General features: G+C 40.9%; 1 pseudogene; it reads left to right on the top strand.

Moving 5' to 3' along the window:
- Gm6073 (predicted gene 6073) lies at positions 17869-18603 on the top strand (annotated as a pseudogene).

Genomic DNA, 26665 nt, shown 5'->3' with positions numbered 1-26665 from the left:
AAGAGGTAAATGAAGTGCAGCCACAAGGGAGTGTGCTAACCGGGGTGGCAAGGGTGGTGACGTTAATTACACTCAGATGACAGGTGTTCTGCTATGAAGATGGGGGCCAATAAGATGTGGCCACATAGAGGAAAATGTAGAGTATTCATAGGGGAAGTAGAGTTTTATGTCTCAGCGAATAATGGCTCTCCCAGAAGCACCTTCGAGAGGAAAGCAGGTAGGCTGAAAACAGTGTCTTCTAATTCCATGCTCCAGGCTGGCATGGCTGTGCCTTAGCATCACAAATCAATGCCAATGGCTTCAAACTTTAGAACTTTCATTTTACAAAACTCTGTGTTAATCATAACTGTCTGCTCTCACCAGGTTTTACGCTCTGTCAACTGGATATCTGGCATTCCAGATCAATATTGTTCATGAAGCGAACATAATCCTGTAATCAAAACCCATAGACCCAGCTTTCCCCCTTCCATTGTGATCTAGACATTTTTCTCTACAAAATGATCTCCTCTTGACGTTACAAGGAAATTTTGCAAGTGATACAAAATGTTGCCTCCAAAACCAGAAATTTATCTAAAATTATCTTTCTGCTATTTCTCTGAACTCACTCTACGGCACAAGTGGAAACAGTCCAATCACACACTTAGAGAGAATGACTTTTCCTCCAACTCTCCCAGTGTCCCACTCCCATATAGATGTACTGAGATATTACTTACAAGAGAAGGAAAATGAAGTCCAAATATGGTATCTGATGAGCTTTGACAGACACAGGCATGCATGTAAATGCCACTCCAAGCAAAATCAAGTATGTTTACCAATCAAAAGCTCTCTGTATTGTTTTTGCTGGGTGGTGGTGGTGCTTAGAGGCAGGGTCTCACTTAGTGGTATGGTCTGGTCTCCAGCTTGTGAACCCTCTACTTCCATCCTGGGGAGCTAGGATCACAGGCATGCACCACCATGCCCAGCTTTGCTATATTCAATCTTATAGTTTAATCATCCAAGCTGCCTTACCAAGCACACAAGAAATCTGGTCTATGCTCTAAGAGAACAGTATTTAAATAAGTAGCTGAACAGCACATAAGCTAACAATTTAAATTCGGCCTTTAGTTTCCTTGTACACACAGTAATTTTAGCATGCAATAAGTATCAAAAACATTGAGAACACTAAAAACATTTGTTAAGCATTTTTCTTCAGATGAGGAATATACACAATTCTTCATATAAATGAGGCATAAATAGAACAATTTAAAATAGAGCAAAACACACACAGACTTCATTCGGAAATGAGGAGCTGACTTTTAGGGAGAATCTTCAGAAGCAAGTCTAGCAAATGTTACAGGAAGGGTGTGTGGAAGACATGAAGGAAGGATGTGCACAATGTGTGTGTGTGTGTGTGTGTGTGTGTGTGTGTGTGTGTGTCTGTGTGTGTGTGTCTGTGTGTGTGTGTCTGTGTGTGTGTCTGTGTGTGTGTGTCTGTGTGTGTGTCTGTGTGTGTATGTGTGTGTGTGTATATGTGTGTGTGTCTGTGTGTGTGTCTGTGTGTGTTTGTCTGTGTGTGTGTGTCTGTGTGTGTGTGTCTGTGTGTGTGTGTCTGTGTGTGTGTGTCTGTGTGTGTGTGTCTGTGTGTGTGTGTATATGTGTATGTGTGTCTGTGTGTGTATGTGTGTGTGTCTGTGTGTGTATGTGTGTGTGTGTCTGTGTGTGTACATGTCTGTGTGTGTGTCTGTGTGTATATGTGTGTGTCTGTGTGTGTGTATGTGTGTGTGTCTGTGTGTGTGTCTGTGTGTGTATGTGTGTGTGTATATGTGTCTGTGTGTCTGTGTGTGTCTGTGTGTGTCTGTGTGTGTGTCTGTGTGTGTATGTGTGTGTCTGTGTGTGTATGTGTGTATATGTGTGTCTGTGTGTGTCTGTGTGTGTCTGTGTGTGTCTGTGTGTCTGTGTGTGTCTGTGTGTCTGTGTCTGTGTGTCTGTGTGTGTCTGTGTGTGTGTGTCTGTGTGTGTGTGTCTGTGTGTGTGTGTCTGTGTGTGTCTGTGTCTGTGTGTGTGTGTGTCTGTGTGTGTATGTGTGTGTGTCTGTGTGTGTATGTGTGTGTCTGTGTGTGTGTGTGTCTGTGTGTATGTGTGTGTGTCTGTATGTCTGTGTGTCTTGTAAGCAAATTAAAGACAAGACATTTTGCAAATGCTTAATGAAATATTAAGTAAAATAAAAGTTGAACTGAAATTGACCAAAGCATTCATTTGGTAGTTGTTGGATATGAATGTCTCAAATTTCCAAGCAGAGACCCACGGAGTTCAAGTGAACTCCAACCTAAATGTTGTCACTGAAGATGTGTATGACAGGCTGGCACTGATGGTGAATGAAAATGTTTAGCTCCTTTGCTTGGATGATTCTCACCATTGACTGAAAAGTAGGTTTGTTATGCAAACAATTGCTTCATGCTCTACCTGTCAACACTTGCAGCGGTGACCCCACACTGACATTACATCTGTGCTCAGCCCTGTTACCATCTGTCTGACTTTGTTAACATTCATTTAATTAACCTTCATTTGCCTGAACAATGGCAAAGGAAAACTGCAGTAAAAGCTTTTTCAGATCCAGAAATTGCCTCCTAGTAGTAGTTGGATATTCCTAGATTATTTATTTGCGCAACATGAGCATTCTTCATTTCCAGTGAGCTTTAGTATCTGTTTCTGAACTTGACTTGGAATTCCAATATATCAGTGAACACAAGAACCTCCCACTCGGAACTTCTTTTCTTACATCAACAAACTACCCAGTCCAATTCAAACATTTATTTAAGACATGTTTATTGAAAGAGTATGAATACATCATGACTAAGTCTTATTTACTTACTAACCTCTCACATACAAGATGAGTATCAACATTCAAACACACACACTACTGAGAATACTAGATCATGAGAAAGATCTCATTTTAGAAAAAAGAAGTTTTGTTCTGTCAACTTTCAAATGAAACTATTTCCCCAAATGTAAACCATGGGACTGGAGAAACAGCTTAGTGGTTAAGAGTACTGACTGTTCTTTTAGAGGGCCCGGGTTTGGTTCCCATTACAGATGTGGCAGCTCATTACCTTCCAGAATTCGAATTCCCAGAGTTTGGGTGCTTTCTTTTAACATTTCATTTCAGGCCCTGAACCCTTATGCTGCAGATACACATTTAGGCAAACTCTTATACAAATTAAATTAAATTAAATTAATCATAAAGTGATTTTTTTCACCCAAACTAATAAATCAATTTTTTTATATACAACAATTTGAGGAGGAGAAAGTTGGCTATCATTTAAGGTAGAAATACAGATGAGAAAGTCAAAGAATTCAAATAAATGCATAGGAAGGGAAATAAGACAAACAAAACACAGAGATAACAAAAACAAGGAAAATCAAATAGATAAAACGTGGATTAAACTGTGAAGGGGAAAATAAGAGTGCAAAGTGCAAATAAAAGGAATTAAAAACCCACACTGTGCAGAATAACCAATCAACAATAATTATAGAAGGCTGAAGAACTCATAGAATTTGTGTCTCATTTTTCTACCAACTAATTAAAAGGACCTTCAATGAAAGTGTCATCAAATATAGGCAAGATTGCTGATTCCCAACTCTAGATACATTTTTAAAGATTTATTTATTTTATGTATATGGGTTCTCCATCTGCATATGCACTGGCTGCTCTTCCAGAGGTCCTGAGTTCAATTCCCAGCAACCACATGGTGGCTGACAACCATTTGTAATGTGTGAAGACAGCAGGTGTGTGTGTGTGTGTGTGTGTGTGTGTGTGTGTGTGTGTACACATATATAATTTTTTAAAAGAAATTAAATTTGAGGACATTGTAAAAGTTGTATTGTTCTAACTTGTGTAAAATAATCTCCCACAATAACTATTTTAGAAATTTAGTGTGAAGATCAATGTTGTTTCACATTTTTGGCAAATCTCCCCATTTCTAACACAAGACAAGGCAGGGATTTTTTACATTTGCTTCTGTATCTGGTCTGTTGTAATGCATCATTTGGTTGAAATACTTAAAGACAACCTGACATCACACAGACACAAATTGGAAAGGGTTGAAGTATTTTAATGGCCTTCCCCCAGCAATTGTGAACAATCTATTTAATGTGACACCAAATCTCATTAGTGTTCAGCCTGATAGAGATTTGCTCTAATGAGAAGTAATATATTAGGAGAAGATTTTATTCAGTGTTGTGTTGCAGTAATCTAGGGTGGAGCACTGTAAACTCAATAATCCCTGTCTTTCCTAAATTACTTTTTGTCAAGGAATTGTATCACAGAAGTGAAACTAGAACAGATCTCCTTTCAGACCTCAGAAGCATCTGTCAGCTCCTGTTAGCTATCTCTGAACCTCATACAGAGCCCCAGCAGTGTCCTGCCATGAAAACGCCATCAGAGGCTTTAACGTGGAGGTGAGTGATTCAGGCTGCCAGCTGAACCAGAGACACAGACTCACAAGAACACAATCAACACCAGGCTGATAAGCATGGCTCTCATTCTTAATTGCAGATGGGAACACCTTTAAAAACAGTTTCATTTCTATTCTGGGTGTCCTAAGGTGCTGGAGAGAAGTGGAAACGAGTGCAAAACAGAAACAAAACCAAAAACAGTCTTTCTCCTTCAGAGAAAGAAGTCCTGGAAGACAATGGATTTTATAATTACTCAAGTATGGAACTTTGTGTTGTTCTTTTCTTACAGAGAAAGCTATTTAAGCAAAGCCAGAACAAGGACGAATTACTTTTAATGGCCAGTTTGACATAACCTATAGTCACCTTACAAGAGTCTTAGTTAATGAGTATTGTCTTAATGCTTAACATAGAGGAAGACACATCCCATTGTGGGCAGCACCAATTCCCTAGGCAGTGGGTCCAGAATGGTATAGACAGTGTCTTAGTCAGGGTTTCTATTCCTACACAGACTTCATGACCAAAAAGCAAGTTGGAGAGGAAAGAGGTTATTCGGCTTACATTTTCCACATTGCTGTTCATCACCAAAGACTGTCAGGACTGGAACTCAAGTAGGTCAGGAAGCAGGAGTTAATGTAGAGGCCATTGAGGAATGTTACTTACTGGCTTGCTTCCCCTGCTTGCTCAGCTTACTTTCTTATAGAACCCAGGACTACCAACCCAGGGATGGCACCACCCACAATGGGCCCACTCCCTTGACCACTAGTTGAGAAAATGCCTAACAGCTGGATCTCATGGAGGCATTTCTTCAACTGATACTCCTTTCTCTGTGATAATTCTAGCTTGTGTCGAGTTGACACAAAATCAGCCAGCACAGACAGTTATACAGCCACCTTTACACACACACTCTTGGTTTCCAAACATTCCTGCTTTTCTAGTCCACTGTTGAACTGGCCTCTCTAAAGACCGGGAAACATTTTATGATTCCAATGTAGTTCTGCTTCCAATGTAGTTCTACTGAGTTAGTCTGTTTCGTCTTCTGTTTCTGGTTATCCACTGTCCACAGCTAGTCGATTTAAAGATATATCATTAACCTTTAGTCCTATTCAGCGGACCTCTACAGTCTCCTTCCTGTAGGATGAATTTTCACCTTACTTTATCATCCTTGGCTTTGACCCAAGCTCCTATTACATACACATCTTCAGCCACCAATGAATATCTCCACTCATGTTCCTAAACAATGTACTTAGAAAATGACTTTTTAAATTGACCCCAAATGATGACACGTGGCATTACTTTTTCTTATTTTTGGATGTAATTTTACAAATCAACTATCCATCTACAGGTCTGTGTGTCTGTCTGATTGTTCAAATATAAAATATTGCTGGTTCTTTGCCTTACTGGAGAGAACCATATTGAAAGTCTTTCTATGGTTAAAGTTGGTGAAATGTCTGCAATTTAATGTGATTCTCTTTGTAGACATTAGTCTAATAAGCTCCTTTGTACTGTACCTCCATTTCTGGGGTCCGTTCTGACGATCACCCTCTTATTATTCCCTCTGGGAACTTCCTCAGTGAAAAGACTAAGTTTCTTCAGTTTTTCCACATCCACCTATACAAATGAACTGCAATATACCTTTGCAGTTTCCATCAGAGGCTCCTGTTGCAAATCACCCTGGCTTAGCATTATATCTCCCCTCTCCCAGAGAGTATAGACTTAATGAATCTAAACACATCTCACTTACTAGAACTCAAATCTTAGTCTCATTCCATGATCACTTTACTTTTAATTGCTTTCCCCCATGAATAGTCGTACATGCTGTTTAAATACCTTTGAAGGCTTTTTACAATATCAGATTTTTCATTAAGGAAAGTACAGAAACTTATTTACTATAAACGATCAAAGGATAACTGCTGCTACTTTTTCGTGGTTTTTTTTTTTTTGAACGTTCTGAATCCTCACTCAGATAGCATCATTTAATCCTTCCTTCTTTAAACTAGCTCTCCTGCACAGATGTGGGACACCCTTTCAGATTTCCTTTCCAATGAATACCACTTGAACACCCCTGCTCAGGCCACGGGGCACTGTGTTCCCATCTATCTCCTGAAGACTCGATTTCACCAGAATGGAAACTGATGAAAGACACAGAGACTTTCCATGAATGTTTTAATTCCTGGACTAGACTTGAATTTCTTTACATCTCTAGCAATGAAATCTTGGAGATTTGTATCAGCACATCTCATACCCACTAAGCCCCAATGTGGCTTGGTGGCCACATTGAAACTGGGATGCATTGAGGCATGGGCCCTGTGCTCACAGGGTTGCATAATCTAAGCATTGAAGCAAGAAAAGGTCTCTTGTCATTGTATTGCAAGCAATGATCCTGCTGCTGGCTGGATTTGTTTTAAAACGACCCTCTACTTTTGTCTCTTTGGGATAGAAAAAGAAATCTTTCTTAAAACCTCTACTGTTCCCTAAATGTCCTCTATCTGGGTCTTGTCTGTTTTGCTAACCTATGGCTTGGAGTCAACTCAAGATGTTTAAAAATAAACTTTTTTCCAGATGATGCCCTCTGTGCCTTGGATGATTTCAGATAACGCCCCCAAGCTCCTAAAACCATAAAGTTTCTGTATTGTTGAGAGATTTCTCTTACGCTGGATTTTCTTCTATTGTATAATGGAACAAGAGCAAGGAACACACTGTTCATAGATTTAAAAGATGCTATTATTCATATAAAGAGGCAGAAATAGACAACAAGGGCACACTCCCATCTGACCCTACTTACCAAAAAAAAAAAAAAAAAAAAAAAGTGTTCAGAATTTTTAAAAAGGTATATAGCACTAAAATCTAGTGAGGGTAAAATAAGTCATAGTTCAGAGAACTATAAAATTTTGTGAGTGAAGGATAAATGAGTTAAATCTGCCTATTTATCTTCAAACAGGACATCCTCGGTTAAGCTTTCTAAGAATGTGATATGAAGTCATTTGGTTTAAGGTGAGATTTATGTAAATGAAGCACAGCAGCAATGAAGGACAGACACCTTGACAGGAGTGCTCCTATTTTAGCTTTGCTTAAAGATTAACTCCTGCTTCTTAAGCCTTCCTTAGTCTTGCTACATTGTAATTAAGTTAAAAAATTGTACTGAACTTTAATTCCTATGTCAAATTAGGAAAGAAGAGAACCTCATTTCATTAAGCAGGGAAAAAAAATCCCTTGGTCTCTTTACTTTAAAATAAATGGTGGAAGAAAGGAGTCTGAGTTTTTCTTGATGTTTCATCTTATTTTCACGAAGTGATTGTTTCTCTCTTCTTTGTCTTGAGATGGGGCCAAAGGTGCGTTACTAAACACGGATTTTCCTAACTTTTATTCTATGTAATATTACTCAGAGGAACTACTCAACCTGTAGGAATTCAAATCCATCCATTCTTCCTTAAATGCTGACTTAAATACATCTGTGAGATAAATAGAATTATGATCATTTCAATTGCATGTCATTTCTCCAAATTAAAAAAATACACATTAATATACACAGTTTAATTTTCTCGGCTTAAATGCAGACCAGAATATTTGCTGAAAGCCTACTGTATGGTTTAACAACTTAGAATAACTTTATGAGAGCTGTGGGTGGATGTACAGATGTTTTTGACTTAGCCAATATCAAGCATAATAGACACCTCTGTGATTGCGATGGCTCCTGCTGAGCCTAGCCCCTGTTCATTGCTATCCAGGATTGTCTGCTCCCATAATATACTGGAGGCACTTTCTACTACAACAGTCAGGTATGATCAGAGACCAGTACCGTGAAATGAAGATCTCGGTAGAATTTCTGTTGGGACAAAGTAGTGCAAACAACTGGCCACCATCTCTTAGAAGCAAATCCAGGTCTCAGTGCCCTTGAGGTCTAAAAAGTATACAGGAAGACATACACTACAGGAGCCAGTCGGAGTGACCAGCATAGGGGACCCACTAGTAGATACACACCCTTGGTTGACAGCATCCCTAGCAGAGTCTTAGCTTGATCTAAGGGATGTTTACTATTGACCATAAGACATAGCTTACATACTGAAAACATTTACGTTATTTGGCTTTCCAGGTTCTTATATGATATGCAGTGGGTTGAGATATTTTATACCCAACAACATTGATTATTTCATCTCCATCTGTTTTGCTACTAACATAGAGCCTTTGTGACTAACTATCACTTCAGACTCTCATAGAAGACAATGCCTAAAGATGGTACTCTCCCTTGGATAGAGGCCATATTTTCTATCTTAGACTGACTACCTTGCCATACCACCCAGCTATATCACTCCTCAACAGTTACCCAAAAGACCCCATGTTAACAAACCAGAGATGCTTACACGTCAAATCTTATTGCAGCACTATTCACAGAAGCTAAATTATGGAGCCAGACTAGGTGCTCAAGACATAGGCATGGATAGAGGAAATATGGTTCATAGACACGGGGGAATTTCCTTCTACCATAAGAATGAAGTTATATGGTCTAAAGGAAAATGGATGGAAGTAGAGATAATTATATTAAATATATTAGGTTTGTTTCAGAAATGTAAATCATGTGTTTCAGTTCATTTGGGGGCTTTTAGCATTATGAATACTATAGAATCACATGTTTACCAATGACAAGAAACTCAGACAAGTACCCTGGCAAATGACCCATACAGATGTGATGCTAAGGTCATGTGTCTTGAGGACATAGATGCCCTGCAGTAGAGACTTTTCCAGATTTTGATCTAAATGACATAAACAGACATTAACTACCTTTATTTCTGTCTTAATTCCCTTTTTATTAAATTATTTTATTTATTTACATTCCAAATGTTGACCCCCTTCCAGGTCCTCCCTCTCTGGGTTCTTCACCCCCTTCCTCCTCCCCTTTGCTTCTCGGAGGGTGCCCTCCCACCCAAGCCCCATCCCTATCACTCACCCACCACACACCCACCCTCACCCTCCTAACACCCCCCTTCCCTTGGGCATCAAGTTTCTACAGGATTAGGCACATCCTCTCCCACTGAGGTCAGACAAGGCAGTCCTCTGCTACATGTGCCAAGGGCCACAGACCAGCCCATGTGTGCTCTTTGGTTGGTGGCTTAGTCTCTGGGAGCTCTGAGGTGTTCAAGTTATTGATATTGTTATTTGTCCTGTGGGGTTGCAATTCCCTTCAGCTCCTTCAGTCCTTCCCTTAACTCTTCCATAGGGGTCCCCCACCTCAGTCCAATGGTTGGCTGAAAAATACCTGCATCTGTTTCAGTCAGCTGCTGGTAGAGCCTCTCAGAGGACAGCCATGCTAGGCTCCAGTTAACTACCTTCCTTATCTCTTATTTATCCAAAATTTCCTAATCTGCAAACACAATGCATTAGGCCAAACTCTGCTTTTAATCAACACATATATTAGGTAACTAGTTCTTTTGAAAATAGTGAAGTAGGGCTGGAGAGATGGCTCAGTCATTAAGAGCACTGGCTGCTTTTGCTGAGATCCAGGTTCAATTCCCAGCATCTACATGAAAGCCCATAACCATCTGTAACTCCAGTTCTGAGGACCCAGTGCCCTCTTGTGGCTTCCACAGGCCCCAGGCACACACATGGTGTAAATATATACATACAGTCAAACGCTCAAACACATAAAATAAACAAATATATCTTTAGAAAATAATGAATGGGGAGAGGGTCTGGAGAGATGCATCATGGGTTCAGAATGTTGATTGCTCTTCCAGAGAACCTGAGCTGGATTCTCAGCATCCAGTTCCCGTAATTCACAACAACCTGAACTCCAGTCTTCTCTTGATCCCTTCAGGAACCCACACGCGTGGCAAACATGCACAGCATAAACACACTACACATACCACACACACCACAGTCATATACCACGAACACACCACACACATACATATCACACACATACATACATACACACACACACACACCACACTCATATATCACACACACACATTTCACACACATACCACATACACACCACAGTATAGTACACACACATACTACACACATACCAAACACACTCACACCACACACACACACACACACACATACACACACTCACCATACACACATCATGAATACATGAATAAAAGAAAACAATAATAAAAAAATAATAAACATTCCTGTGTTCTGATCTCTTTTGTAAGGGACATTTAAAAGGGAATACACACTTTTAAAAATAGGCATGTGGGTTTTGTCTTTTCTCCCAGGAAGAGTTAACAGAGGGCAGACATTTCCACTGTCTTTTTTTTTCCTAAAATGCTCTATTTTCTCTGACAACTGTGCTTAGTGAAGAAAGAAGTCAGATTACAGAGTCAGCTGCAAGACCCAGGCAGGCTAGGTGGGACCTCAGCTACTTATAGGCAGCCACTCCCACAGAGAGATAAAAGGACAGCTAACACAGAAAACTCCAGACAGAGGAAAGTTTAACCCTTTCCTCTCCAGAGGCAATCAGTCAGCTGGCTTTGTCTTCATACTGAAGTTGGTCAGAAATCGCTGTTTTCCTTTTTCCAAAGCAAATATGTGGGAAATCCTTTTTGAAAATCTATTGTAAACATAATCTAAAGTTTAAATTTTTAATGTGTGCCAGTGGTGTGTGTGTGTGTGTGTGTGTGTGTGTGTGTGTGTGTGTGTGTGTTTGTCTGTGTCTTTCTGTGTGTGCACTCTCAGCTAGTCTAGCTGGCTAGAGAGTTCCCAGCATCCTCTTCACTCTACCTCCTAATGTGGGGATCGCAGACCAGAGCAGCTATGCCACACTTTTTACACAGGTGATGGAGATTTGAACTCAGGTCCTCATGCTTGCAGAAACTCACTAGTCATCTCCCCAACCTTATTTAGAGGGCTACATTTCAGGCACACGATGCAGATAGCCCTATATATCCACAGAGTCCTTAGCAACACTGGCCAATCATAGATCAAAAGTGTTTTGTTTTTGTTTTAAAATGTCTATACTGAATTTATAATGGGAATTTCTATAAGTAGCATTGGGGGGGGCGGTTCAAGACAGGGTTTCTCTGTGTAGCCCTGGTTGTCCTGGAACTCACTCTGTAGACCAGGCTGGCCTCAAACTCAGAAATCTGCCTGCTTCTGCCTCCCAAGTGCTGGGATTAAAGGCATGTGCCACCACTGCCTAGCTATAAGTATCATTTAATTGTATTAAGTAAAGTGCAAAAGCTAGTGTCCAAGGACAGAGCACAGCATGAGATGGAGAGGCCTGCTAGTGAGAGTCCCTTCTCCATCCTACCAGTGAACTGTGCACAGGGCAAAAGGCGATGGTTTTCAGCAAAGTACTCCACTTAAGGGAGTGGAAGAGTTAAGAACTAGGAGCCCATCTACCTCATTTTAACTCCTGCAGTTACTTTCCACATACCTGTAATCCCAGTGTTGAGAACACAGAGTGTGTTGGGGGATGGGGGGAATAGGGGATCATGGCCGGCCATTCTAGTCACGCCAGGTTCTGTGACACGCTGTTTTGAAATAGTAAGGTTAGAAGTGGTTGAGGGAGACACCTGATGTCATCCCCTGGCCTCAGCACTCATATGCATGTGAGTACATGTGTGTCCCACCCATGTGAACACGTACACACACACACACACACACACACACACACACACACACACACACAGGAGCACAGTCATACAGAGACCCAGGTCCACACTCAAGAACAGCTATCATTCCACGTGAGGCACCACACTCATTAGCTAGGTTATTTTTTTACAACCATGTACAAAAATCAATGTTATGAAGAAACTAGAAATTAGACAAGACTACAAAGCTGAGATAGAATAGCAAAGTTCTTTTCTATCTTAATATTACCTCCTATGCAGAGCCGTACCTTAAAATGTGCCGGCTGGCCCTTTGGCACCAGTCTACAATAGCAAAGAGAATGTTATATGAAAATTCAATAAGCAGTCCTGAACAGTTGTGGGCCCTTTCCCTGCATACCTCCCTCCTTTCAAGCCCCTAAGTCCCCATGTGTACTGTGCTATCCCCAAAGCCCAAAGTAAAAAATTCAAAGTAGACACAGACTTTTCTCATGGATGAAAACACATCATGGTTCAGTTGCCCAGATCTTCAACTGCTCACATTTTCCCAGCTACATGTCTACTCTTGGGATTTTTCCATTAGGTTACCCTGACTTTTTCAGCTTCTCTGCTGAAGTATTGAAGTGTTCAGCAGCTCCAACCATGGCTGCTCCTAGCTCTGGCCACCTATACAGAAATCACCTTGCTCTGACCGTGGTGGAGTCTCCACTTTCTCCACAACTTTGGTCTCCCAACATTGCAATGATGAAATGCAGAAACCTATGTGTCAGAAACATTTTGCATGTGTGTATAGATCCCCTCATACCATTACATTGCTTTGCTATAAGGACTGGGAGGTTTTCTGACTCTGAAAATCATAAGCAGTGGCTACTGAGGGGGTCCAGAGCTTCTTTTGTAATGCTGCTAAAATCCACCGTCTGCTTGATTAGCATTTGTCTTGACCTAGATTTCAAGGGCCACAATGTTGGACTTCATTTCTAGGTCCAATGTGATTTGAGTGCGGCTTGCCTTTATTCTGATTAATCAATACAAACTCAAAGCTGTTCACCAGAGAGAGAGAGGATGATTGCTGATGACTGCCATTAAGGACCGATTGAAAAACCAACCCACCTGCCTGCAAACCCATGGCTGGGCCACAGGAATATTCTGTGCCCTACACAGCGTGCAGCACCTCTGATCAGAGTCTCCTTCTAGAAAGTGGATCTGCTTTTAGAACTGTCGGCATTGCTTTCCAAACACTAAGAACAGAGGCATGCAGCGTGGATCGACAATAATGCCCGTGCATGTTCAAACTTGATGGTGTGCTATATCGGCGCTCACATAATATCTGTTGGAGTGAATTATGACACAAGTCTACGAATGGTATTTTGCTTGCAGTCCAGAAAGTGTCTGTATCTCTAAATGCTTGAGAATCAGAGATAAACTCACAGGGTCAGCCACTGGGTGACACAGAGGAAGGTCCTAACATGTGGGGAGAAAGGCAGCAGACACGAAGCGCAGGGGTGTGTCTAAGCCCTCACGTGAGATGGGGACACCAGCTAACACAGCAGAGCAATGAGAGATGATTCCTGTCCAAAAGCTCATGTCGCTGCCACATGGCTTCTGTACCTTTCATTTCTATTTACTCTCTGCAGTGAAGCTGAGTGACAGGGCAAGTGAATGCGCTTGCATATGCTTGTGTATCTAATGGCTTGGGACCAGTGTTATGGGCTTGGTCAGCCCTGGTTTAAGAGTTTTCCCATCCAACATTTGGGAGGGCAAAGAATAGAACTGGAGGAAAACGAGACAACGTGGGGGTGGGTTTTGTGATTTGTCAGAAGCAGCAAATCTGAAAGCCTCTTCCTGGGACTATCTGTGTTCCAGGCCTTATTCCATTTGAGTTCATGGGTTGAAATCTAAGTCTTTGGCTTCTGCTTTTGATTACATAGTTTGGAAAGAGTTCTGACTGTCAACTCTGGGCTCCTGGCTCCCTGAATAAAACCAGTGACAGATGCAAAGTTCATACAACCAAGCCCCAGAAAGTTCATCCACACGGATCCCTGAAAGTTCACACGCATGAGCTCTTGAGGGAAAAAAAAAAAAAAAACTTCCTGGGGAAGGATGGATGAAAAACCTAATAAAATTCTCAACAGAGTTAATAACTCAGAAATTACTTAACCTTAGTACTCGATGCTCCTAACTATGTTAGAAGTGCCTGCCCAGAAAGGGAAATGTCATTTCTCATTTGCTTGAGAATGGGTCACTCTTCTATGCCTCCATGGGCGACTCCAGGAACCATGCTATCCTCCCAGGGAAAGCTGCACCATGACAGGTTCTGTCATGTCAAGTCCCCGAGTTCTGAGCACTGCCCGTGAGATGGGCTAACCTGAAGAAGGCCACGAACACAGCTCTGGATCCTCACGCCCTGCTGATCAGCATTAAACATGTACTGTAGACCCTGTGGGTTACTTATACAAAATCCCATCCAACAGAGTGGAGTGTTGTATTGGTTCCTCCTCCACTGGATTGCTTAGTCTTATTGGTAGTTATTAAAACTTATGCAAGCCATCCCACCATGTCTAGTAACACTGTTGAAAACAGTATCTTTTTAATATTCGTAAAACCAAGTGTATCATTTCAGTACCATTGGAAGAGGAAACACACTTGTGTTATGCTGGGGTCAAAGGAGTTCAAATATTCTAATAGTAGCTTTTGTTTATTTGTGTTCCCGTACAAGATACATGTAGCAGATTCTAAGAAAGAAGCCCTATTTAGAACACTCTGTCATTAGTTCTTTTAATAACCTGATTTTCCATATCTAATATCACCTAGAATGCTTATGAAATAGTTGATATTTATAGTTGTAGCAAACCAAGTATTTTCAGAGATGAAATCAGAGTACTACTGCATTAAAATAATGTTTTACAAGCTGTTTGTTTCTATTATCTATGATAGATACTCTCCTTTGATGTATAATGAAGTGTATTATTATATTATATTATTATACATATACTATTATGTATATGTATTTTTTTCAATACATTTCCTGCAGGAGCCAGCAGAGCACACCCTGTCTCTTAGGCATTGTTCTGATGTGTCCATAGTAACACATCTTTGGACATGACATCATGAGGCCTGTGAGGTTCATGTCCTAAGAGATAAACTTTCAGTCACAAAAGTCAAATATTCTACCACAGCTGAAAGAGAAAAGTTAGCCTTCCTCTTCTATCATATGCCTAGATTAACAAAAAAGTATGTCTCCAGACTAAACCTAGAGAAGCCCCTGGATGTATTCTTTCCCAGTTAAGACTCAGCTTGCTTAATTGTGTCTTTGTTCGAATGCCATCTGCCCACACTGTAAAGCTGTTCTCAGAAACTGGGCCAGACAGATACCAACACGCATGAATCTTGAGGAATTCAGAAGAATATGTACAAATGCACCAAAAAATTCTTGCTTGACTATGTAATTGAAAGGGAGGGAACACTACTAACTTCTAGAATGTGAGAGGCAAAATAATTACATTATTCCAAAGTCTAAAATAATAGTAAGAAGACCAGGAGGAAAAGTTGTCCCTGAAATTTGAGACATTATGACTATTCCCTACAGCCCCAACAGAAATAATATCTTTGTATTTCCTAGTTTTATATTTAAAAATGAAAGAAACTCAACAGTCTTTTCTATAATGAAATTACAGCTCTCTTCCCTTTAGTCCAGCATGCTAGACAGAGATGTGTGTGCACTTACGTTAATGCAAGCTCTTTGGAAAACTTTGAGGGAGGTCTCTGGCCTGTGTCACCTTGAGTTCTATTGTTTGGCCGTGGATAACACATTCTGGAGCCTCGAATTTCTCTTCTGGTTCTGATGAGACAAGTTTTCCATTGTGTGAGCTGGAGGCTAGAAAGCTGCCCTTGAGTCTGCCATGGCTCACTCGGCTGCCAGGTCTCACACGGTCCTTTGCACGAGCTAAGAGCTCAACAATCAATTATTCAGATTATTTGCTTTGGAAACACTTTCTATCCAAACATCCTAGCCTCCCCTGTTCTCCTTGTTCCTGTAGCCCTCTCTCACCCATTGATCCTATCCATCCATCCCTTCACAGTGGCTTCCTGGGCACGATGCTCACCCTGCAGAGAGCTCACCACCACAGCAATCTTTGTAAAACATTGTCATTTAAGACTTTAAGAATCTCTACTGACCACTATTGATTTACATTTAAACTCTTTTTTTAAGACTGAACATACTAGCCTATTAATCAATACTCTCCTTTATACTACAAAAGCACCTCCTCTTACATGGCCAGTGCCAACATCCAGATTTAACCACACCTGAGTCGGCTCTCCTATGTTCCCTTAGCCCTTAAGGGCTCCCGTTTTCCTTTGGTTGTCTAGGTTAATCCTTCTGTTGAGTTCAGGACTCTCACATCCCCATTCCTCCTTCCTCCTTTAACTACCTTCTCGCCAGTTCTAACTTCTGAGCAATCATAGTCTTCACCTAGCAACACACCTCTGACTTAACCACACACTGCTCTCTCTTCTCTCTAACTGATCGTATGCTCTCTTACTTCTCTCTAACACTTCAGCCTATCGCCTTATTGGGACGATGTATCCAATTTTACAGATAAATCCTCAAGTATAGAGGTAACGTTTAAATCGTCATGTCTAAGGCTAAATCATGAGTCCCAGCCATGTAGGGAGTTCCTGGTTTTCTCAATGCTATACATTGATCTCCATCTGCCCGGGCAGAAGTTATAAGGGGAAAGCAATGGAAAATGGAGGGAAAAGTGAGATTTCCTTCCAGAACAAAGACCAGTGTGAATGACTGACATCCTGTAAACATTACAGCAAACAGCCAGTTTGTAAACTCCAAACTCACACAAATTTAGATTTTTTTAAAAAGGGATGTGCTTTTTGGGAGTTACTATTGTTGTTACCATCATCAAGTATTATAGTGAGTCTCTGTAAATTTTAAGGAAAGGAAATAAATATTTTGAAGTAAGAGGCTACAGAAATGGCTCAGCCCGCAAAGGAGCTGCTGAGAGAACCTGATCTTGGTTCCCAACAACCACACAGCAGCTATGAGCATCTGCAACACCAGTTCCATGGGATCCAATGTCCTCTTCGAGCCTCCATGGGCATTGCACACCTACTGCATGTGCACACATACAATCACACGCACACAAATAAACATGAGTAACTCCAAAATAAAAATACATATTGCAAAATAAATTTATACTTAATAGAATAAACCAACAATTGGGGGAAAATTAAGATTTAAGGTAAGGTAATGTTTTTATACTTTTTTTGATTTTTTTAAATTTTTTTCGTTTTAAATATATTATAGGAAGGTACTCTGCATGCTATCAGAAGCTAAACCTCAAGCCACAGCCACAAAGCCTTTATCTACAGTGCTGTCCTGCCTGCAAACCATGCTGGGGCATGGGTGGCACAAAGCCTGTGGCAGTGACCAACCAAGGTCTGATTTGACTTCAGGCCCACTCCAGGTGGTAGAAGCCATACTTAACACTGCTTGGGGTGACCTAGAACTTGAGACTAGATGTTCCAGAGACCTATGGCAAAATCAAATAATACTTGTCAAAAAAAAAAGGCAGAAAAGAAAAAGTCCTCTAAATCCACTGAGCAAAGCTCAGATTGGCTCACAGAGACTGAGGCAGTGCTCGCTGCCCCATCAGCACCAGGGCCTCTATGCTCACATTGTGGCTTCCAGGTTAGTGTTTTTACAGGATTTCTGAGCACAGGAAGAAGCAGGTCTCTGGTCCTTGTGCCCTCTCTTGGGCTCTTTTTTCCTTCTGTTGGTCCGTCTCATCTAACTTCGAAGTGACAGTTTTTGCTTTATCTCATTACATATTATCTTTTTTAATTTTAAAAATAAGTTAATGAGGCTCTGCAGATGCCACTGCCCCCTGTTGCTGCTTGCTGCCATCGTGCTGAACCTCACTGCACTTTTTTGATAGTGCTGTGATGGAGCCCTTGGGCTGTGTCTCCTTCTAGCTGTCTACAGACAAAGTTCCAAAGACAACAGAAATCTTTTGTTCTCTGAGCACTGGAGAGAAAGGATCTGGACCTACAGATACTTCCCTTTCAAAGAATTAGGCCAGGATTCCTGTGCCAGGCTGGTGACCTACCATGCCATAATCAGACTGGCAGCAGCTCTATCTATGGTGGGAGATCTAAGGATGAAAACTTTATCCTGAAGCATACAGGTCTTGGCACCTTGTCTGTGGTAAATGCTGGACCAAACTTGAATGGATCGCAGGTTTTTATCTGCACCGCCAAGACTGAGCATCTGGATGGCAAGCATGTGGTCTTCAGGACGTGTGAGAGGGCATGTGTACCGTGGAAGTGTTTTGAGTCCAAGAATGGCAAGTTCATCAAGAAGATTACCATTTCCGATTGTGGACTGATCTAATTCTTTTGACTTTCAGGGCTCTAACCCACAAGATCATTCCTTCTGTAGTTCAGGAGAGCGCCCTGCCACCCACCCCATCTGCTCGCAATGCCCTGACATCTCTGCTCTCACTGAAGTTCTTTGGGTTCCATATTTTTCTCAGTCCCCTCCAAATCTAGCTGGATTGCTGAGTTAAGTTTATGATTATGAGTAAAAAAACTAAATAAGGGGTGAAAAGAGTGAATGAATGAATGAATGAATGAATGAATGTAAACCTAGCTACTGGGATAAAGGTTAACAACAACCCTGTCATTTATACCTGCTGGGAAAAGGAAAATCAGTCTTTACCAATGGAATGACACTCAATTCATCAACTACTCCATGTTCAAATCTCATGAATCTTCAGGAATAGTAGTTATCGTGTAAGCACTATGTTTAGAAGTATTATGAGATATTTAGTCATTTAAAGTCAAACAAGCAGATTTTTTTAATTATAAAATTGGCATTTTTATTTAAGAAGACAGACAAAAGTTACACGAGGAAGGGACCGAGGCATGGTCCCCCACTCTCGGAGAACTGCCTTCTCTCTTAGACTGCAAAATCAGTCTCTTGGGTAGTTGTCAATGACTGGTTGACAGACTAGGGGAAGCTCGGCTGAAGCTTGGTTTACAGATGTGCTAAGCAGGCCTCAAAATCTCTCCCCAGACCCTAGTTTCCTCTGTACATTGTGCTTGTGTAGAAACCCACACCTGTTGACCCCCGAGGACCTTCGTCACTGTCACGGCATTGTATACTGCTTCCAGTCAAACACGTCACTTTCTAGAAAATGACTAGCCTCATAGGACTGGCTGGTCTTACCACATTCCTTATTCATTTCAAGCAGATAGCATAAGAGTAGAGAGGTCTTCGTTCATATATTAAATATACTCACTAACTAAATAAACATGCGTATTGACATTATTTCAAAAGCAAATGCCTGCCATGTTAACACTCCAATGATGCTAATCCACTCTTGTCATGACACAAAGGCTCATAATTATGGCAATGCTGTACCCCGACACTCTCTGTAGGTACAAAAATCGGTAAGCATCTACTTAAACAATTTGAATTATTGTACACATTTACTTCAAGAACAGAGCCTCGGCACATCCTTCAAGTGACTTTGATAATGGTTTTGAGGCAAACCAAACCAGCCTTACAACTTTAAAAGGTTTTACTATAAACCCAATAGGTGTGGCAACTGGAGAGGTAGAAGTACCGTCTCCTACATTGTTTTGAGTGGGTCCCTCGAAGCCGGTGTGTGTGACTTGATCTGCCTGTGGTGCTGCGAAGGTGTGGTGAATATCAGGAGACAGGACCTTGAAGTTATTCTCTGCTCCTTGAAGAAATATTCGCATTTCATCCCCTCTTCATTTTCATTTCCCACGTATAAGGTGACAGGTTTAAGGTTCCATAGAACATCCCTACCACACAACATTCTTCATTAGCACTGACAGGCTCAAAATCAATGTAGCTAAGTGGTTCAAAACCCTGAGCCAAAATAAATATCATTCTCTGTAAAGATTGGTATGCCCCAGGACACCCCAAAGCCATGTTCTCAGCACAAAGGAGATTTATTTGCCCCAGGCAGATGGGAATAAAATAAAAAGACAGAAGATAGAGCATGAGGGAGAAGGGGAAGGGAACAAGGGAGAAGGAAAAAGATATTTGTCCCAGAGGGGGGACAAAGGACTGCCTCTGAATAGAGAGAAGACAGGTATGGCCTAAAGGCAAATGACAGTTTATAACAGTAAAGGGAAACCCTTGTACTAGAATGAGGTATTTAATTTTAATTGGGCATGTTAATTAGATGAGCCAAAGAGGGCTTTTGATTGATGGACTTCAATACTTTAATAGCTGGACCTTGGTAGTCAGCCTCAGGAGGAGGAAGTGGCCATATTAGGGAACAGTCCTTGGTGTTTGGCTTTAGGAATGTAATCTATTGTTTTTAGCAAGGCAGAGGGAATAGGAGAAAGGCAAGGCCTGCCAGAGCCATATTTGCCACTCTTGGGCTAGCTAGAATTCCTTCATTCTCCAGTTATTTCTTCTACTTAATTTCAAGAATGAACAATTAAATTTACAATCCTATCAATATTTCCAATAATCATTATTTTTGCACAAAATGTGTTTATCTCTTACACTGCAGCAACTATCATATACTAGTAAAAAGTTTCTAGTAAAAAGTTTCTAGACTACTGGACATATTTATCATTTTATGCATATATCAATGAGTCCATATAATTGAATTTCATGTATTTCCATTTTTCAGAGACATTTCTTCGTGCTTTTTTCTTTCATCAATAATATATGACATAAGTGTCTTTATTTATATAGTACTAATCTTAGAGGTTTAGTTACCAGGATAGAATTTTGAAATTGTAACTATTACTTCACAAAAATTAAAAAGGCAAACAAAAATATTTGTAATAAACCTGGTAATGGTTTGCACTGTCCATAATTTCGACTTTTTCTCATGGTTTTATACCTTTTTAAAAAATCTGGTGTCTCTTCTGTTAACCACTGATGATTTAAGAGGGGGGGTGTGTGGGAATGACGCTCTTTCTGTCTTTCAGTTCACTTCTCGCACCACAAATCAGTTAACAGTGAACTCTATTTCCCTCTGATCTATCTTTGAACCACAAAGGAGGGAGGCATGGTGAGGAAGCAAACGGGTGTCTAGTACACAAGAACCCCCATCGCTGTGCAAACACACTCCTGTTTCAAATCCCCGCTCACCTGCTCAGGGACTCTCCAGACAGATCACAGCGGCAAGGGTTCCAAGACACGCCTCAAGGGGCAGTTGAAAGAAGCAGAGATATTCAGTCTGGTCAAAAGATAATGAAGTAAGGAAGGGACTGCTGAAGACACACCTGACAAGCTGTCACGTGGAAGAAGGAGTCTAGAGAATCTGTTTTATGCTAGAGATTGAACTCTCAGGGAGGCAGCTGGGGGCTTCACAGACACATGGACATTGTCAAAGTGAGAGCTGTTCAGTTATGAGACTGATTTCCACGTGGCAAGTCCAGGGGCAATCTATTACAGATGCAGTAAGATATACTGAAGACTGGAGGTGGAGTAAAGTGGAAATTTCTGGTTCTTTTGGAGACTCAGTGGGTTATAATGATGTTTTTCTGGGGCACACAGGTGAAAGGATGTTCTGGTAAGGCAGATAGATATAGGTGAAAGGATGTTTTGCTATAGCAAACACATGAAGTGACTCATGATGTTTAAAAAGAATATTACTATGACCTCACAGACAATGGGAGCTTGAGCATTGGTTCCCTTTGCTCTGCCTTGCTAGTTTCCAATGACAACACACATGTGTGTTGGTTCGCCTTACACTGTGTTGCTCAGCTTTGCTTGTGGTGACTTCATAGAGAAAAACTCCTCAAAGAACTTCTCCTGAGGCTCTTGTGACTTCCTGCTGCTTCTGCTGGCCAATTGGCCAGCCTTGGGGTTTCTTCCGGATTGAACTGCCCTAGCTGATCCATGTGTGGTGTCTGCCTGAGTGGACTGGACTGCAGCTGCTGATTCAGGTTTGCTGTTTGCTAGTAGGTTGGACCGAGAACAACAAAGATTGGAATCGCCCCCAAAGAACTATTTCTAAACACACCCACTTTCTTTTCTACTACCTCTGGTGGGTGGTGGGCTAGAGGGGAGGTTGGGCCCTTCTTAAAGTAGGTTTGGACAAATGCATCTGAAAGTAGAAAAAATGAGTGGGTATGGTTGAGATGAAAGAAAGACCACACCAGAGATAAGACAGTAGACAGGGATCTAAAACATGCCTAAAAACTTCAAGTATAGAATGCTCCAAAATGCCAAATATTTGTAAACTCTGGAAAAAAAGTCACATGCAGAAAATTCTACACCTAACCTGGGATAGGTTCTTCTAGCTGGCCTCAATGGGAGAGGAAGTGCCTAGCTCTGCAGAGACTTGATGTGCCAGGGTGAGGGAGATACCCAGGGGAGGGTATCCCACCCACTTCAGAGGGAAAGGGGGATAGGGGAAGGATTGTGGGAGGGCATGATGGGAAGGGTATCAGTGAGGAGGATGTAAAGTGAATACGTACAAAAATAAAATGTAATTTAAAATAAAAGAAAATTCGACACCTAACCTTAGGTAGTAGATAACCATTAAAATACTGGTACACTAAAATTACTTTCAGTTTATGTATATAAGATGTACACAGTGCATAAATGAATTTTGTTCTCTGTGTATACCCCATCCCCAGCATCCCTCATTGTATGCTTTTGCCACTAAAACACTTCTAGTCCCAGGCATTTCAGATAAGGAAATTCGAGTGTAATTAAATGATTTCAATACTAATTAATTTTGCTTACTTCCATTTAACCTAGTTTATTTAATTTTAATTTTTGACAATAATTATGCAAGCCTGAAGAAAAAAAATCACTGCATCCTAGGCCAATTTTCTCAGATACAAAATATAAAGCCATGTAGTTGATATCCACCCTGTTACAACAAGCAGGACCCTGTTTGGCTTCTCTAAATGACAGCCTCTGTCCACTACTTAAGAAATCCCCATGATGGCACAGCAGACTGTATGCTAAAGAAAGTTATTCAGCATCAGGAAACCAAAGAGACCAGAGACCCACTTCCCTATTCCTGTGTGGCTTAGGATCTAAGCTTGGGCCATCCAGTTATGCCTAGACCTTTGCATTTGCAGGGGCAGAAACGGAGCAACCAGTTTGGTTAGTGGGAATGTCCCAAATCCCCAGACAGAAGGTACAGCAGCTTCAGTGTGATTGATTCACCCTGAAGCCAGATATTGTCACCTATAAGGACCAGTGCCAGCAGTGGCTACCATATTCACCTCAGATAGCATCTTGCTACTGTCTTTCTTGGCTTTTGGTTATGTGTCTTCTTCCTAAAATTATGGTGAATTATGGGAATGAGTCAATATCTAAAGCATACTTCCTAATTCTGCCAAAGCCAGCTCCTGCTGATTGTTGATAAGAAAACTGAAAAATCTCTTTGGCTACCTTACAAAGATGTTGTGAAATCTGTCTGGGTTATTTTAATGTAAAAACTTGGTAAAGCAGGAAGTGTAGGCACTATTTCATGAGTATCTGGGAAAGAATCTTAATGTAAGCAAAGGATGAGCAACATACAAACTGTGCTAAGACCCTTTCACAACAGTAACCACACAGAGGCTCACAAGTGTCTTTAATTCCAGTTCCATGGAATCTGACCACCTTGGGCATACGGCACATATGTGCTACATAGACCTTCATGCACACCAAACACTCATGCACAGAAAATTACGTTACAAATTTTAAAATTAGGAATGGGTACAAAATAGCAGGTCATTTATAAATCTGCAGACTCAGAATAGAAAATGAATTTAACTCTAAGGGTAGAGTTCTTTGTTTTACATCTGAGACTTAGGTTGGGAAACAGAAGACCAATGGCTGCAGCCCCCTTAGCTAGAGGGAAGGAGCCCCCAGATTAACCAGGCCAGTCCTGTTTGCTCTCCCTTTCTGCTTCTCTCTAAAACAAACCAGTTTTATCTTTGTAGGAAAACCAAGGTTTTGAAGCTGCTAAAAAGTAAAACTCTGTTGAGAACTAGCGAGTGCTTTGCACATTCGTCTCAGGCGCAGGCAGCCCCTTGTATCCAGGACTTCCATAGCCATCCATTCAACAAGCCACTGGCTGAAGATACTCAGAAAGTCTTTGAGTCTGGGCTGAGCTTGTGTACAGATGGGTCCCCCAATGTGTTTGTTCTCTGAACAAAACAGCACATCTTAGCCAGGTAGTGGTGGAGGCTGCGGCACATGCCTTTAATCCCAGCACTTGGGAGGCAGAGACTGGAGGATTTCTGAGTTCGAGGCCAGCCTGGTCTACAAAGTGAGTTCCAGGACAGCTAGGGCTACACAGAGAAACCCTGGCTCGAAAAACAAAAACAAAACAAAACAAAACAAAACAAAACAAAACAAGAAAACAACAACACCGGGGCCTAGCAAACACAGAAGTGGATGATCACAGTCAGCTATTGGATGGGTCACATGGCCCCTAATGGAGGAGCTAGAGAAATTACCCAAGGAGCTAAGGGGAACTGCAACCCTATAGGTGGAACAACAATATGAACTAACCAGTACCCGGGAGCTCTTGTCTTTAGCTGCATATGTATCAAAAGATAGCCTAGTCGGTCATCACCGCAAAGAGAGGCCCATTGGACTTGCAAACTTTATATGCCCCAGTACAGGGGAACGCCAGGGCCAAAAAGGGGCAGTGGGTGGGTAGGGGATTGGGGGGGTGGGTATGGGGGACCTTTGGGATAGCATTGAAAATGTAAACGAGGAAAATACCTAATAAAAAAAATAAAGGAAAAAAATTAAAAAAAAAAGAAAACAACAACAACAAAAACAAAAACCCCAGCACATCTGTCTACACATTTATATCATCTTTGGTACCACGAATTTAAAATATATGGAAGGTGATTTAAATATAGGGAAGGTTGTACATAGATTATATACAAACTCTGTACTCATTTTACATACAGGACATACACATTTGCAGGTTTGGGCCTTGGAGGCAAGGAACCTGAAGCCAATCAATCATGGATCCTTAAGGAGGGATGTACAAATTTCTGAAGTGCCTCTGAGACTATTAGAGTCTCAGGATTCAATAGAAGACACAGGAAGAGTGAAGCAAACTCCATAATGAAAAGTAAAATATTCCGATGTTATCAGCTGCTCCCTTAGCCGCAGCCTGGCTTTACATTTCCAGCTGACTATCTTGCCTTCATCTTAAATACCTCCTTTACTTCAGGAAATCCGCTCTTTGATGCTTGACCGTAGGCCGGAAATCTTTCAGGTTTCAACAGCCACTAAAATTAAGTTTGTTGTTTTGAAGAGAGTTTTTGTGTGAATTTTCCAAGATGTGAAAAAAAAAATGCATCCTAAGGGATATTTTGTTTGGATTTGGAAGTAAGAGCTAAAGAATTAAACCTAGATCTAAAAAAAAAGTACTTTTTAACTTATTTCATCACTTTTAAGATAAAGAACATTTTCCTTAAAATGGCATTTCCTTGCTAACTTAAGCAGATATCTTTTAATGTTGAATTGCTATTCAAAACTCTCTGACAAAAATGTAATATATTACCATTTTCAGCAATGATCATCCATATAAAAAATATTTAAGCAACTCTATATTGCTAGCTGTCTGATTAAAAAAGTAAACTAAGATTTTTAATTAAAAAATGTTTCTAAAGAATTATTCCATTACTTCAGTTAAGAAAGGCTAAAATTTAAAGTCACCTAAAAGTCCAGTTTATTGATTTCCTTAGGTTACTTAAAAATAAACTTGAGCCTGTATTTTCTTAGCACAAAACAAAATATTGAACACTACCCTTCAGGCATCTGACCATACTTCAAATACTGATCTTATCACTGCTGGCAAATCAAACATTGTTGGACTTTAAAAGGAAGAAAGGAAAAAGCCTGGAGCCACTGGGAACCATCAGAGGTCAGGCTGTGGCTTTCAGGCAGGCCACACACACACACACACACACACACACACACACACACACACAGAGTAAGGACACTTGGCATCCATTTGACTTCTCTTTCACTAAGTAGGACTTAGAACATGGTACAGAAAGACCTTTATTCTGAAACTGACCATCTACTCCACTTGACATCTTCTTACATACTTGCAAACAGAAACCGGAATATTCTCATGTCTTGGCCATTGGAGTTCCATAAATCAACGTGATAAATCATAAAATTATTACATCAAAGATAATTGGAAACTGGCCAGGAGTTGGATGGGAATTTTCTCATGTGTTTCAAGTACTGGCTGTGTCCTTTCTATTTTTGTCATAAACTGAGACATGTAGTAGGAGTTGAAGACCCCCCCAACAGTACAAAGCACAGAACCCAGAGGAGCTTCTACTAACTAAATACCACCAGTTTGTTTGCATAAATGCCTCACTTTTTTTTCTCAAAAGACTTTTAGAATCTTTCACATCTCATCCTCAGAGGCCAGTGAATTTCTTAGAATAGAATCAGACATTTAACATCAAAATCTAGCAACGAAATTAGGGCTTTGGCCTGAAACACGTGTGACTACATCAGACAGGAGTCAGACTCCTGAGGTAGAGGCTGGCAGGCTGGCTGCAGGAAGGTTTAAAGTGATTGTTCATTTCTTCCTTAAAACGCGTCACACTTAAATCTTACGACTTTCATTTAGACTGAAATTTACAAGGATTCTCAACGCATCCTGTTTCCC

The sequence above is a fragment of the Mus musculus genome, chromosome 3 (assembly GCF_000001635.26).
Source record: "Mus musculus strain C57BL/6J chromosome 3, GRCm38.p6 C57BL/6J".
NCBI lineage: Eukaryota > Metazoa > Chordata > Mammalia > Rodentia > Muridae > Mus > Mus musculus.
Note: the sequence above shows the minus strand (reverse complement) of the source record. Positions and strands in the feature narration are given on the sequence as shown.